Below are 14,951 nucleotides of genomic sequence, written 5' to 3' on the forward strand. Positions count from 1 at the left end.
AGCTTCCAGTGTATGAAGGGGGCTAGAAGGATGCTGGGGAGGGACTCTTCATCAGGGACTGCAGCAATAGGACAAGGGGTGATGGAATCAGACTGAAACAGGGGAAGCTCAGGCTGGAGATAAGGCAGAAGTTCTTCCCTGTGAGGGTGCTGAGGTGCTGGCACAGGGTGCCCAGAGAAGCTGTGGCTGCCCCATCCCTGGCAGTGTTCAAGGCCAGGTTGGACACAGGGGCTTGGAGCACCCTGCTCTAGTGGAAGGTGTCCCTGCCCGTGGCAGGGGTTGGAGCTGGATGAGCTTTAAGGTCCCTTCCAACCCAAACCATTCTATGAATGGTCCACATGGTCTCTCCGCCACATCATGCTTCTTGTTGACTCTGGACAAGTAAATGAGGGGGAAGGGATCTCCATCTCTGTTGTACAGCTCCTGGCACAGTGTTGTATGGCTACAGTGATGCAAGGTTAAGATTTTGAGCTCAAATAACCTGTCTTTTTGCTGTAATGGTCAATGTTGTGGTTCTCCAGCAGCACATCCCAGGCAAGGGGATTCTTCCTTTCCCTGATGGATGCCAGTCCCAGGGGCTCTTGAGGAATGGAAATGTATGGTCCTGCATGGCAAAGGGGGTATACATAGGCTGATGGGGTGGAAGTGATGGACAGGGAGGTGGCACAGGCTGAGCTGAAGGGTTTGTGCATCTCCTGCCTGCATGAAAATAGTCCCTGCATGTCCATAGAATCATAGAATAGAATCCCAGACTGGTTTGGGTTGGAAAGGACCTCAAGATCATCCAGTTCCAACCCCCTGCTATAGGCAGGGATGCGTCACACTAAACCATGTCACCCAAGGCTCTGTCCAGTGTCCCATGGCTCAGCAGGGGAAGGAAGCGGCATTAAAGATGCAGCTTGGATGTAGCTGTATCATAGCTGCATGCCCATCACTCACGGGCAAGTGTGTTTTATGCCCCATATTTCGTGCCTCAGACTGTTTTTAATAATTGATATGAATACTTTACAGCAGAGGAAATGGACAGCAGGCCATCATTTACACACCACATCAATAATGAATGGAGTGGTGCCAAAACACATCAATAACAAGCTTGTTTGTTCTCTTATGTTTGCAGTGCTCCAGCCCTAAGGAGGTAGAGCAGGGGATCAGGCTAAGGAACCAGCAGACGGAGAAAGACCTGCTGGGGAAACACAGGGGGATAGTGTATTGCAATGCTGCCCTCAGGAAGCATCAGAGTTGGACAAAGCTCCATTATAGTGCTGTGTATAAGGTACACGTGTGCTGTATCACTCAAGAAAACCTTTATTTTCTGCTTAATGTTGGAAACTGGAATAACAATTGAGCAAATTGTTTGTGACCCAAATACAGACCCACATTGCTGGCATCATCCCAGCAATGAATGCAGCAGATGCTGGAACATCTGTGCTAACTGCACTGCTGTGGGCTCCCAGGTAGCATGAGCTTGGCACAGGGGCAGAGTTTGCTTGGCACCCACTTGCAGAAGACCACATTACATTCACTCCACATTAACTATGGGTGCATTTGGAGAAACATTTTCCTTCCCATCAGGCATGTAATGCATGAGCAGTGCTGGTAGGCATCCAGGTCACTGGCTCAGACTAGAGCTAGCCAGTCAAACCCTAAAGCATACATAGCATGGATATAGAGCAACTGAATAACTCTACAAGCCCACTGCTTTGGTACAGCACTGCTGATCCATGTAGATATAGGCTGTATCTGCCTGAAGTCTCTCTGGCCAGCTCCTCAGCAGAGGATAAATGGGTACTATGAAGCATAGGAAATTATCATCTTAGCTCATATATCTGATAGATCTCGTAGTTCTTCATTTCTTGTGGTCTTTGAACCAGTTTCCAAGTTCTTTGTGTGTGGTTGCTGTAAAGGAAGCTTGTGGGTCCATGTGCAATGCTCTCTTACTCTTTATTGCTCATGTAATTTATGTCTTTTTTCTTTTCCCTGCATCAAACCGCAGGCATTTTCTGGGCTCTTCTGTTTCTAGCATTGGCCTCAATCAAACCTGGCAATGTACCTGGTGCTGGTTTTCTCTTGTAGCCTATGAGCATCTTCAGATCTGCATTAGCTATGTTGCAGGCATCTTTTACCAGCATTCTTAGTGCTGAAACCATGATGCTCACACCAGCTAAATTGTCCCTCATCTTCCACACCAATCTGTGCCTTGTCCAGCCTGCATGAGTGGTTCCTCTTTTCTTTGTTCTACCCTGCCTCTTTGGAGGCATCCCTCTAAAATTAGACCTCCGCATCCTTCTCCCTTTGCAGGAATCCTACCCCAAAGCCAACATCTCCAAAGAAGCTGTTTCAGATTCAGAATTAACTGATTTATACCTTGCTAACCCCATTTCCATCTCTTCATGTAGTAAAGCCCAGTACCCCTGCAGCCTCACTCTGCCCTGGCTACGAGGTGGTTCTTACCACAGTTGGCTGGTCAGATAATGCAATAGCATCCCTTCTCATTCTGACCCCAATGGCAGGCCTAGTGAATAGCTCTTTTCCACACGTCTGCTGCAGTTCTGGGTGTATTTTTTACTCAGGCCTTTCTGCAGTAAGACCTTTGTAGAAACCCTTGGTGCTGTGGAACTGAGCTCTCTCTGCTGGCTTTTTGTTCTGCTTTCTTAGCCCACAAGCTTCGTAGACCTGAAAAAGAGGAGCAGAAAATACCTGGAGAAGGCAGAGACAGCAGGAAGCCAGGCGTTGTGACCCAGCTGCTCATTGAGCTCATCTATTTTAATAGGCACCCTAGAGTGCTTGCTGTCTGTGAAGTGAGAGCCTGAGATTCATCCAGGCTTGTAACATGCATCAGAGCAGGTGATGCTGCTGGTACTGCAACCACGGTAACTCAGGATGCCTCTGAGACCTCCTGGAATAGTTTTTGATGTTAGTATTTGAGGGGGATTGATGCACCCTCAGCAAGTTTGCTGATGGCAGCAAGCTGAGTGGTGCAGGAGGGAAGGGATGGGATCCAAAGGGACCTGGACAGGATGGAGAGCTGGGCTGGGTCAGCCTGGAGAAGAGAAGACTCCTTAAGGGGAGACCTTGGAGCAGCTCCAGTGCCTAAAGGGGCTACAGGAAACCTGGAGAGGGGCTTTGGACAAGGGCCTGTAGGGACAGGACAAGGGGAATGGCTTTAACCTGCCAGAACAGGGGAGATTGAGATGAGCTCTTAGCAGAGGCTCTTTCCTAGCAGGGGGTTGGAACTGGAGAAGCTTTAAGGTCCTTTCCAACACAAACCAGCGTCTGACTTTGTGTTTCTGCTCATTGCTTCAGGGTCCATGAAGTTTCCACAACAGAAGAGAAGCAGTTTCTAAAAGCTTCCTGCAAGCTGAGTCTGAGGTCATGCTTTTCCATGCATGCACCTTCTTGCTACCCCAAGCTACATACCCCACTCTTCCCAATGCGGTGTGTCTGCAGGAGCTGGAAGTGGCATCTTGAAGAGAAGAGCACCCTGAAGATCAGCTACTCCTGGCATTCTGCTGTGTTCCCTGCTACTTACAGCTTCTAACAACCGTGAGCAACTCTCCCAAGATTCCAACGGTAAGGAGGAACCCTCTTGTGCTGACGTTGAAATGTCTCATGGGCTCAGTTTGGCTCCAAGGAAGGGAGCCCAAGCAGATATCCATTGGATGCCCACCTCTTTTCTCTCTGCTTTATTCCTCTGGCTGCCTGCTGGGGAGAAGAAATGCCCCAGCATCTCTCTGCTTCTGGGCAAAGTGCTTCTCCTCCTCAAGCTGACTGGCAGTGCTGCCTCCCCTTCATAGCATCATAGAATCACCTAGGTTAGAAAAGCTCTTGAAGATCACACCCAACTGTTATCCCAAGGCCACAGAGAAGGTTTAAATGAAAACCCAGACTTCAACCTAACCAACCCCCCCTGAAACTTAACTCTGTCACCATCTCCCTTTGAAAAGAAAGCACTTTTCTTTCCATGTAGCTCTAACAATGCCCCCCTTTGCTGTCTGCAGTGTTAAACCTCTCTCCTGTGATGCCTTGGTGAGTCCCTGCAGATTCGAAGCAGTTTGATGTATGTTTTCAGGCGTGCTCTGCCATTTCCTTGCCAAGGATATTTTTAAATCACCATTATTTTGGTCAGACAGAGGAAAAGCCAAGTTCTTTCTATTGCTGGCTGTGCAAATCCTGTTCCCGAGGCTGTGCTGAACCGGCTGATGCCAGGATGCAGACAACGGTGTTTTTGGCACTGCCGGGAGGTGTAATTGCTCTTGGCAAGGGGAGCCCTGCTGTTTATTTCATCTCTGCTCATGGCAAGGGGCTAGGTGAGGAAGGGAGGGATTGATGTTTGCTACAGGGGACAGAACAAAAGCAGATAAATTGACTCTTTTGGAAGCACTATAAACAGTGTGTGTGGGGGGGGGAAAGCCCATTGACCTTATGTTTTTCTACACATCTTTGTCTTTCTGAGGGCTTGTGCCTTCCCATCCTGTGCAGAATTGCTTCCTGTCTCTGAAAGAGCTTTTTCCCTTACTGTGGAATAGTGGGGTTTTCTGAAGGATGTTACTAGAACTGGGCAAGCGAGTCAGATGCACAGGATTTAAACAAAACTTACGGCACATTGCACTCAGGACAATTTTACTGGGGTACTGCAGGGAAGTTACAGTTACAGCTCATGTAACAGGCTGCGAAGTGATGGATGAAACTGTGAGCACATGCAAGACAAAAGCATTATGTGACCTGGATGGTCATAAAGATACTGTTAGTGACATCTGTTTATAAAAAAAGCAACCTGCTCTAGTGGAAGGTGTGTCTGCCCATGGCAAGGGATTGGAACTGGATGAGCTTTAAGGTCTCTTCAACTCAAACCAGGCTGGGATGCTATGGGAGAGCGTCGCTACCTGTTGGACAGTACTTGGGCTACCAGCAATAGGGTTAATTGAACTTGTTTTCAACTAGTATAGATGGTCTAACCATGAATGGTGACTTAGTTTACATTCTGAAATGTCAGCATCATCGATGGCAGCTCCCATCTTCATGGTAGCCTTCTGGATGTGTTATTTTTCCAAGTGGTTTTGGATCATAACAGGGTAAGAAGTGTTCTGCTGTCAGTAAAACATCAACACAGGCAGCTCTCAGCAGGTATCTGGTAACACAAGAACCAAATCCAAGTGTTTTTGGGGATCTGTGGATTTGGACTTCCAGCTGCTTTAGCAATCTAGAAAGCAAATATTAGAAGATACAAGCATCTGCAAATTCAGGGTGCAGAAGGAGGCAGGTATGTGGTGTATAACCCCTAAGATGCAAGGACTGTATAAGAGTTAACTGGTATAGGCACTGATCTTCTAAGACCAGAAGTGTTTCTGGCCAGAGGCTCTGGAAAGCAACAGTAAGGGCTGGTGGCTATGGGCTTAACAGCTCAGCTGAGCAGTGAGGACAGTATTCACATGTGCATCCCCTGATTTATCTCTCCCGTTCTTGTCAGCTTCCAAAGCCAGACTGACTGCACAGGGGGACCCCTATGGTCAAGCTTTTTGTGCAGGTTGCCTGAGGAAGTAGTTAAGCAGAAAAGAGCTTTCTCCTATAATTAACTTGCAAGGGAAAGGCTTTTTTTCAGCTGTGCCAGTTGAGACCAGTGAAGGAGACTGGTTTCCTACCATCAAGGAATAACTGTTCACAAGAGAATCCATCTTAAACCATCTGGAAAGAAATTGACTGGGAAGGAAGTGAAGGTGCTGCTCTGTGCCTTTTCAGCTTCTAAAGGGGTTTCTCTGCCTCATGTCTCAAGACCTGGCTCCTTAAAACCAGCAATTGCTGCAGTTGGGGTGGGTGGGTGTTATCTTTCCAGAGGAAAACATTGAGCTGGTTTTGATTGCGGTGTGATGCTATCACCTTTCCATCCCAAAGAAATACAGTACCGTGATGGTTAACAAACACTTTGTGTCAGCAATAACTCAGCTGAGTGTAACCCAATGTACGTAATGACCCATAATATATGGCAGCTTTTTAAGCACATAACATAAGGCATTGCAGTAGATCACCAAAAGATATGGCACCTATTGTAATATCCTACAGCAGCTTCTGATAGAGCTAATGTGATCCTTGGGGGCATTTGGCTACCTGAAGTTCTGGAAGGAAAGAGCCCCCTCACTAAGGTAAATCCCATCCTTTCAGCAGAGCACCTCTTTTGGACTTAGAGTCTTGTCTGGCAGTGGGTGTTTTGATTGCTTTTCTTGTTAGCACATGAACCCTTCATTGCTAGTCCAGAGGCTGAGTCCTGTGCTTGGCCAGTGGGTTCCTGAGCGTGTTTCTCCTCAATTCAAGAGACCTCTTCCTTCTGCTCTTCCAAACCAGGTTGTTACGGACCCATCAGGCCACCCTTCCTGCCCCAGAGGACATGAGCTGTTTCAGCCTTGGGTTTCAGGACAGGTTTGCCAGGCTTCAGATGAGATCTGCGCCTCTTAAGAGCTGCTTTCCAGATGTGCTCTCTGCACCCTTTCAGCCATGCTCTTGCCAAAGGGCTTTGATTTTACTGCCATACATCAGTATCCAAGCACTAAAATGAGCTCTCTTCCTGCAAGTTCCTGTGGAGCCTCTTATTTGCCAGGGCCTCTTTGGTTGCTGTCCTCACTGAATGCAGACCCTTGTCCTCCTAATGCAGTGTGCATTCCTGTTCCTTGCATTTGGTTGTCTGGAAAAAGACACGTTGTTCTGTGGAGCCCAGCTTCCCATGTTTTCCAGATTGCTCCGCAGCGTTTCTGTCTGTCAAGCTCCTTGCATTGCACCCAATCAATCTGACATCTGAGCCTCACTCGCTGGGGAAGCGAAAGCATAGTAAATATTTTGGAGTCTGTGCAAAGCGAGTTGGCGGTCTCCATTCAGTTGCTTTCAGGCAGGTGTTTGCAGGCAATCCCTAAGACTACTCCGAGATCTGGCACCTGATCTTTTGCTTCCAGGTGGGCACTGTGTCAGGATTTGAGGCTGGATCCTCTACCCTTCAAGGCTCAACAGCAAAGTGATGCTCATCCCTCAAAGAAACCCATCACTCCATGGGCTTCCTGTGTCTGAGGAGGGGAGATGGGACCACAGTACTATGGCTGGATCGGAACACTCAGGAATGCTGCTGGCTATGTTGGGAATTATCCCAAGGCCTTCAAGTAACTATCCCCATGGTTAACTTTGTGATTGGATCTAAATGTATTCCATGGATTCACTTGAGGGCTGTGCCAGCATCTTTTGATGGACCTCAGTGAGCACTGAAGGTATTTCTATATAGCCGGACCTCAGTGACCTTAGGTACATAAATGCAGCATCCTCTTCCTGGAACCTATTTCACAGGGCTCAAGTCTGCTTTGCCAGGCAGCCTTCTACCCCAAGACATAGGACTTCTCTGTCTGTGCTGTGTTCACAGCACCACCTCTCACTTTTCAACCCAGCTTCACCCTGACCAGCATCCCATATTTTCTAAATGGAAGAATCAGACCAGGCAGCTGCATCCATCAGCCTCAGCATTGCCTCCAGCTACCCCTGGTGCAGACTGGCTTGGTGGGGATCCACAATGTCTTGCTGATTGCAGACATGGATGCGGTCAGAATTTCTCTATTAAATAGATGTTCTGAGAAATGTCTGGCAAATCATAGGATCCCAGCCTGGTTTGGGGTGGAAGGGACCTTAAAGCTTATACAGCTCCAACCCTCTGCTATGGGCAGGGACACCTTCCACAGCTGTGGGCAGCAGTGAATCTGTGCATCTCTGCTCTGGTCAAAGCAGAAGTGAGCACATACTGACACATCCAGTTCACTCTGGATCACCAGCTTCAGCTAGCATTAGCTTTGTACCTTCTGCTTTCCTGCTCTTTCTTGCTTTTCATTACTTCCGATCTGTGCAAGAACCTTCCCTCTTATCCCAGATCACTGGAAACATTGTGGGAAATCCAGCAAGATCAGAAAAACTGTCTCCGTTATCCATGTGCTTGCTGACTCCTTCCCCATAGTGTGGAGAAGCAAAACCTGCCCTTAACGGGAATCATGCTGATTCCCCATGGCTACATCCCTATTCATCTATCCATCCTCTCTTTTCAAATGCAAGATTCCGGGTTCTAAGGCAGGTTAGGATGACTGGTTACATGCCTGGCAGGTAGTAAAACACTTCATCCCTAAGTTCATTTAGAAGGCATGAATGACTTTGCTAATGAGAAATACTTGGTTCCAGTAATTTGATTACTGTCTGTCCAGCCTCTTCTCCAGACAGTTCACACACAGGGTCCTATCTCTGATTGCCCCCATCATAGTAAGAAACACTTCCTTTGATCCAAGGCCTCCTTTTCCATAGCCGCATGCTTTAGAAGTTACAGCCATGCCTAAATCCTATCGACTTGAGTGGGTTTTTTTGGGAAGCTATATTTAGATGAGCTGTTTTGAAGCACTGGCTCCATTAGGAACGCATGCTAGACATTCTCTCCCAGGCTTCTTTTCAGTGCTGTCCTTTCTGTACCAAGTATTCCTGGATCCAAAGTGAATCTGTGAACCACCAGAGCAGGATGGAGGCTCAGGGAGCTTTGTGCAATAGCTCTGCTAGTGGATGTTGAATGGACGGAGCACAAACCCAGGTGTTCTGCTGGCTCCAGCAAACCCTTCTTGTGAGCTCCTAGTTTATTGATCTGTTTCCTGTATGTTCTGCTTACCTACCACTGTTTTGGCTGTTGCTTGTCTGGCTTCCACAGCTGGATACAGGAGTCGAAGCATGGAAAAGTGCTTTGCTTTGGTTTTTCATCTGCATCATGGTAAGAATGGGCCTCAAACAGTACTGCGGGAAGGAGCAATGATGTGTTCCCCATCTCCACACACCTCCTGGTCTGATGGAAAAGTGATAGAGAGCCAGTCACCTCTTTTCAGGCAGAGAAGTAACTGGCCAGACATGAACTGTGTCTTAAGGAGAGGGATTTCTGAAGCCAATCCCTGGCATTTCCTTATAATCTGTTCATCTCTTTGCTCACTGTTTAGGAATGAACTGATTATCTCTTTCCTGAGTGGTAGTAACTAACAGGGACCATGGTGGGGTCAGTTTTGTTTTGAGCTACTGCCATGTCCTTTGGTCCTTCTGCAGCTCTTTGTAGAGAGCACTGACTTCTGCTACTTGAAGTAGTACTTCAAGTACTTTTTCTTTATCCTCCCATAATCTCCCTTATATTCCACTCCCAGATTCTTTAGGCTCTGAGAACAACCCATGTCACAGACCAAATGGCTGTGGGATTCCCCTGGGATTCCCTCAGCTGTGAAAATAACCATTTATTCCCACCTGTCCCTTCCTATTTCCTACCAGGTTGGAATTCACTTGAGAACCTTTCTTCTAATCCCAGGAGAGATTAATTTCCTCAGAGCCCCTGGTGAGGGAGCTTTTGAGAAAGCAGAGAACACTGTATCACATAAATTGCCCCTACTCACATATGCATTGATGCCCACAAAGAATTCCCCAGGAGGTGTGATTCCAGCTACCGAAAGCGTGTTTTTTTTTCAGTCCCAGGATACTAATTATTGATAGCGCTATTCCATAGCCTCTACTGCTTTGCTCAGTGCTCAAACTCAGTGGGAAGTAGCTCAATGAATTCCCCTTTGGATTAGTTTGGTTTGGCTGGGGTTTTTAACTGGCAAATTCCCTTGTTCAGAGTTGATGTCATGTTATTCCTGGGTTATCCCTCATCTGCACTGGTGACAGGAAAACATCATACCTGGATGTGAAATGATGCTAACCTGCCAGAGGGAAGACTGAGATGAGCTCCTAGGCAGAAGCTCTTCCCTGTGAGGGTGCTGAGGTGCTGGCACAGGGTGCCCAGAGAAGCTGTGGCTGCCCCATCCCTGGCAGTGTTCAAGGCCAGGTTGGACACAGGGGCTTGGAGCACTCTGCTCTAGTAGAAGGTGTCCCTGCCCATGGCGGGGGTTGGGACTGGATGAGTCCCTTCCAACCCAAACCATTCCATGGTTCTATGTTTCTATGGCACTTAATAGTCTTTTTATTACTTTGGAATGAGGTGCTGAGCATTAACACCAATCCTGTAGCTGCTCAAGTGTATGTCATGCTGCCAAATACTTCATTTCTAGGACTACTGACTGTTTGCTGGGACAGGTAAAGAAAGCCTTTACAGCATCAGTCCTTCCCAGAAATGCCTTAATTAAACCTGGTTTTGCATGCAGAGGTAGCCTCAACAGCTTGTGTGCTGCAGAAAGCTGTAGTCTCAGGATCCTTCTGAGTCCTCTAACAGCTGCCTGTTCCTTTCCTATCAGTGATGTATTTGCATTGCATGCTCTGTGGCCTTGCTTCGCTCTGTTTCAAAGGTGATTGTATGTCCCACGAGGTGTAGGAACGCTGTTAATGTAGACAAGTTATCTCTGTTTTAGAGGAGCTGAGTTATTGAGTCTGCAATGGGCAGGCTGGCAGACATCTAAGTATTTCAGCAGCTCTTTGAAGCCACATGTTTTGGGGCTTTCCCCCCCTCTCCTCATCCCCATTGTCACTTTTTGCTTACCCCCATGGAGGATATTTTCTGGTTCAGGAGGGATACCACCAAGTGGTATCCCAGCATGGAACTGCTGCAGTCCTGAACCGCTCTCTTGGAGTTCTCAGGGCTGGATTCAATTGACGACAGGATCTGCAGCCAGCCCCCTTGGACTGCACATGTGCTTATTGCAATGGCAGTGGCCCACACAAGCTGAATACCTATTAGCTGGAGTATGCATAAAATCCAGAGCACAGCTACAGTTCATATTTATTGTTCAAAGTACAGATCCCTTTATTGTTGTCATTTCAGTCCCCTTGTATTTATGGTATTATTCAGTCAGCTCTGAGAAGTTAACTAGCACTTTGCAGTGCTTCTTTACTGCAAGGGTATAATATCTGTCTATAATAAATATATAGGTAAGGGATTTGAAGGGGGGGGGAAACCCACCCCAAACAAACCAGCAACAACATATTGCATGTGAAAACTTTACTAGGCAAATAAAACATTCCCTGCCAGAGCTGTGGAAAAAGCCAGCAAAGCTGGTATCATCTGAAGTCAGTTAATGAGCAGGAGATGTGTGCTTCCACTAGGATTTTTAACTCTTTGAGGGCTTTTTGTCCTTCTCCAGCATCTCTGTACCTCACTCCCATGCAGGCTTTGGACGTACAGATACAGGTTTAGGAAGGCTTCTTTAGGAAGGGCTGCTGGGAGCTGAGGACTTTAAGGCATCTGGACTGGGTGTAAGTGCCACTCTTCTGCTGGTTGGACTTTGTGTATTATTCACATAGAGAAACAGTACTACTGCCTCTGGAGCTGTGCTAGTGAACTTGTATCAGGGGCTGTCCTGCTTGCTCATTAAAACACACAGAACGCAGGATGTATCAGGAGGAGGGATCATTTCTTCTTGAGGTTGGTGGTTTGAATCCTGTCCAGGCTGGTAGCACGAGAAAGCTGCAAACCTCCAGTGGTTATTCAGTAAAGAAGCTGGTGGTCTCGTTCCAGTTCCTGGTGGTCAGGTGTGTGCATCACAGAAACCACCACTTCACTTGGCATCCACACTGAGAGCCAGAGCAGACAGACCCACCATTGAATGGACAGAGAAGGGCACTGAGCAGCCCTACATTAAGTCTTCAAGGCTGCTGGTGAGAGGGGCAAGCAAGACAGCGGGAGCCTGCTTTGTCCCATAAGGGGTAGCAAAAAGGAAATCCAACACCAAATCTGAGTGCTGTGCTGGCTACATCAGACATTCATGTTGATGGGCAGGTTACCTTGCACAAATAAGGGTGGTAGAAGAGCTGCAAGTCCATATCCTGCCATGGAGCTGTACTTGTGTGCTGTACAGATGTGTGCTAAAGGCTAAGGATGTTCATACTATTCAAGTGGTTTCCAAGCCCGTAGGATTTCTGTCTGAGGAGAAACCTCAGGTTAGAGTTTTGGACTGTGACTTCTGAGGCAGTTTTGTACACAGTCAGGCCCTTAATGAACAGAGCTGCCAAACTCAGGCACCCAAAACTGATGCATCCAAAAAGGATGCTCCTGGGAATGCAGCTTTGAAGCATGTAAGAGCTCTTCATGACCTTCTTTCACAACAGCACAGGAGACCACCTTCTTGTAGCAAGATCCATATAGAGAGGTGTGTCTGCAGTGATACAGTCACATCCAAAGTATATTCTTGTTCCTGTGTTGGCCCCAGCTCCTTCCTCTGGTCTGATAATTGCAATTCCTTCAGCTTTATGACCTTGAAAACTCTTCTTTTGCCTTTTTGCTGGTAAAGATAATCTGTTCCAGTTTTATTTCTGGCTGAGTGTAGAGCACCAGCATCTAGGCCAAAACTCCCTGGCAAATCTGTGCCAGTCTCTATCAGGAAGAAGAGGATAATGATTACACCCAGGAGTTTTATCAGCCACAGCTGTTCCTCTGTTCTTTGCAGTATCTGACCAAAATAAATAGCATCTGTAGCAGTGTGGGCAATTTAACAAGTAATCACCTCTGAAGCAGTCACATTTAACGAAAGCAAGGTGACAAAGTATTCTTAAGTTTCAATGCTGGAGAGAAGTGGTTGGGGTTTGCTGGGCTCAGAAGAAAGTAGCAACCTAAGCAACATTCCATTCCTCAGCCGGTGCTCTACTGCCATACTCTAGTAACTCATTCATGCCTACGTGCCTTATCCAATATATGAGTTAGTTCATAAGTGTTTGCAATCACATAAGTTACTGCTTGCCCTTTGTTCACTTGCCCCCCTGCTCTGGTGAGACCACCCCCTTGCAGCACTGTGTGCAGTTCTGGTGTCCTCAGCATAAGAAGGAGCGAGTCCAGAGGAGGCCACGAGGATGAGCAGGGGCTGGAGCAGCTCCTGTATGGAGACAGGCTGAGAACATTGGGGCTGTTCAGCCTGGAGAAGAGAAGCTGTGCGGAGACCTCAGAGCAGCTTCCAGTGTTTGAAGGGGACTACAAGGATGCTGGGGAAGGACTCTTCATCAGGGACTGCAGTGACAGAACAAGGGGTAACAGGTTAAAACTGAAACAGGGGAAGTTCAGGTTGCAGAAAAGGCAGAAGCTCTTCCCTGTGAGGGTGCTGAGGTGCTGGCACAGGGTGCCCAGAGAAGCTGTGGCTGCCCCATCCCTGGCAGTGTTCAAGGCCAGGTTGGACACAGGGGCTTGGAGGAACACTGTGTAACAGTGTTACAACACTGTGTAACATTATCTAGGTGTTCCTGCTCCGGCAGGGGGATTGGACTAGATGATCTTTCGAGGTCCCTTCCAATCTCTAGCATACTGTGATACTGTGAATCTGCTCTAGTGGAAGGTGTCCCTGCCTGTGGCAGGGGTTGGAACTGGGTGAGCATTAAGGTGTCTTCCCATCTAAGCCATCCAAAGATTCAGTTTTAGTTTCCACCTTGTTGCTTTCATTCCATTCCTTTTGGCTAGTCCATGATATCATGGGGTTTCTTCTATCTGCTCTTTTACGGAATGTGAAGTCTGCCTTTTTATCTCCTTTGTTTTAGGGAAGAAAGCTGGAGGGGCCTCCTGTTCTTTTACAGGCCTCATCTTGCCTGTAAGCTCTCCTTTCTGCCCATGTTTTATAGATGCATACACAGGTTGCAGAGGTGTCAGCTCTTCTGACTTCTCATCATAATATATTCTGTTTCAACACTGATGTTTGAATATTCACATTTTATAGCTCTATTAAACAGCAGAAGAGAGTCCTAGATTCAAAAGTCCCACCCAATCATTCAACAGCGCCAAACAGGGGCTGAGCATAACTCTTCAGACTTCCAAGACATTCCTTGCATGATTTTGATACCATTCTCCACAAGCCTGTTTCACTGTTGCTATTCTGGACACTTGTGCTTCTGCTGGCACGTCCTGATCCACTGGGATGCTTTTTAAGAACTCAACACAAGTGCTTGTAAGGAACACGAGTTTTTGAGGTACAAAGAATAAGACACAAGCAAGCAGTAAGGGAAAAAGTCCTCAAGGATCTGAGCATTTCCCCTCTTTAGATGCCTCTGTGTCTCTGCAGGAAGAGCTGAACCACTAAATGATGTGTAGATGACATGTTTCAGCACAAGAGCTGACATCCCCAGCCAGCCTCCCAGTGTGAGCTCCTGCCTTCTTATGTGAATGCATCCAAGTATATTCAGCAAGAAGAGATCTTGCTCCTTGCTCTCTTATTTTAATGCTCTACCCTGCTTTCTGAGCACACCCATTGACACTTCTGTTCGTGTATTCCTCCTTTTCGCCCCTTCTTTCTTGGATGTGCAACAGGAAGGTGTGATCTCAAAAGCTGATACACCTTGGGGATTGCTCCCCTATAAACAGATAAAGGAAAGTTGAGGCTTTTAGTACTTTCTAATGGGTTCAAATCCCAAACTAGCTCTGGTTTTGGTTTTGCCATAGGAAAGGGAAAAACAAGATGACTGAGGTTTGCCAAGTGCAAAACACAGCTGCCCAAGCCTTTTAATAGATAGAGGTATTCAGGAAATGCAGGGACTCTAAATAAGAAAGCTGTGACCCTTATGAAATGAGATTAAATAACCCTTACAAAAACAAATGAGAGGAGGAAGAGATTGGGAATTTGAGAGGCTGTGCAGTTTTGCTTCCACCTCTCATCCATCAGGGCTCCTTTTAAGTCTCAGCTGCTTAAAATTGAAATCCTTTTCTTTCCTGGACCTTGGTCAAAACTTGCCATGCCTGACAAAACATGAGTTATTCCCGAGCAGCACCGAGCTCCTGCCCTTGGGCACTGTTGATATCCTTTGTATCTGGATTGGTCTTGGCTTCTGTGGGCATAAAATCAATCTCCTGCCTAATGGGGCTTTGACTGACATGTGCTCATCAGTGTTGATGTCAAGTGGCCATCTCCAACCAGCAGAGAGAATTAAGCAGTGATAATGTCAAAACGTACAGAAGACAACAGAGAATCCTCGTTTATTGGTCTTGAACAGCTGGGGTAGATATTTGAGCTGCTGTT

The sequence above is a fragment of the Pezoporus flaviventris genome, unplaced genomic scaffold (assembly GCF_033815535.1).
Source record: "Pezoporus flaviventris isolate CSIRO_AGI_PZ_B2104156 unplaced genomic scaffold, CSIRO_AGI_Pfla_v1 ptg000001l, whole genome shotgun sequence".
Taxonomy (NCBI): Eukaryota; Metazoa; Chordata; class Aves; order Psittaciformes; family Psittacidae; genus Pezoporus; species Pezoporus flaviventris.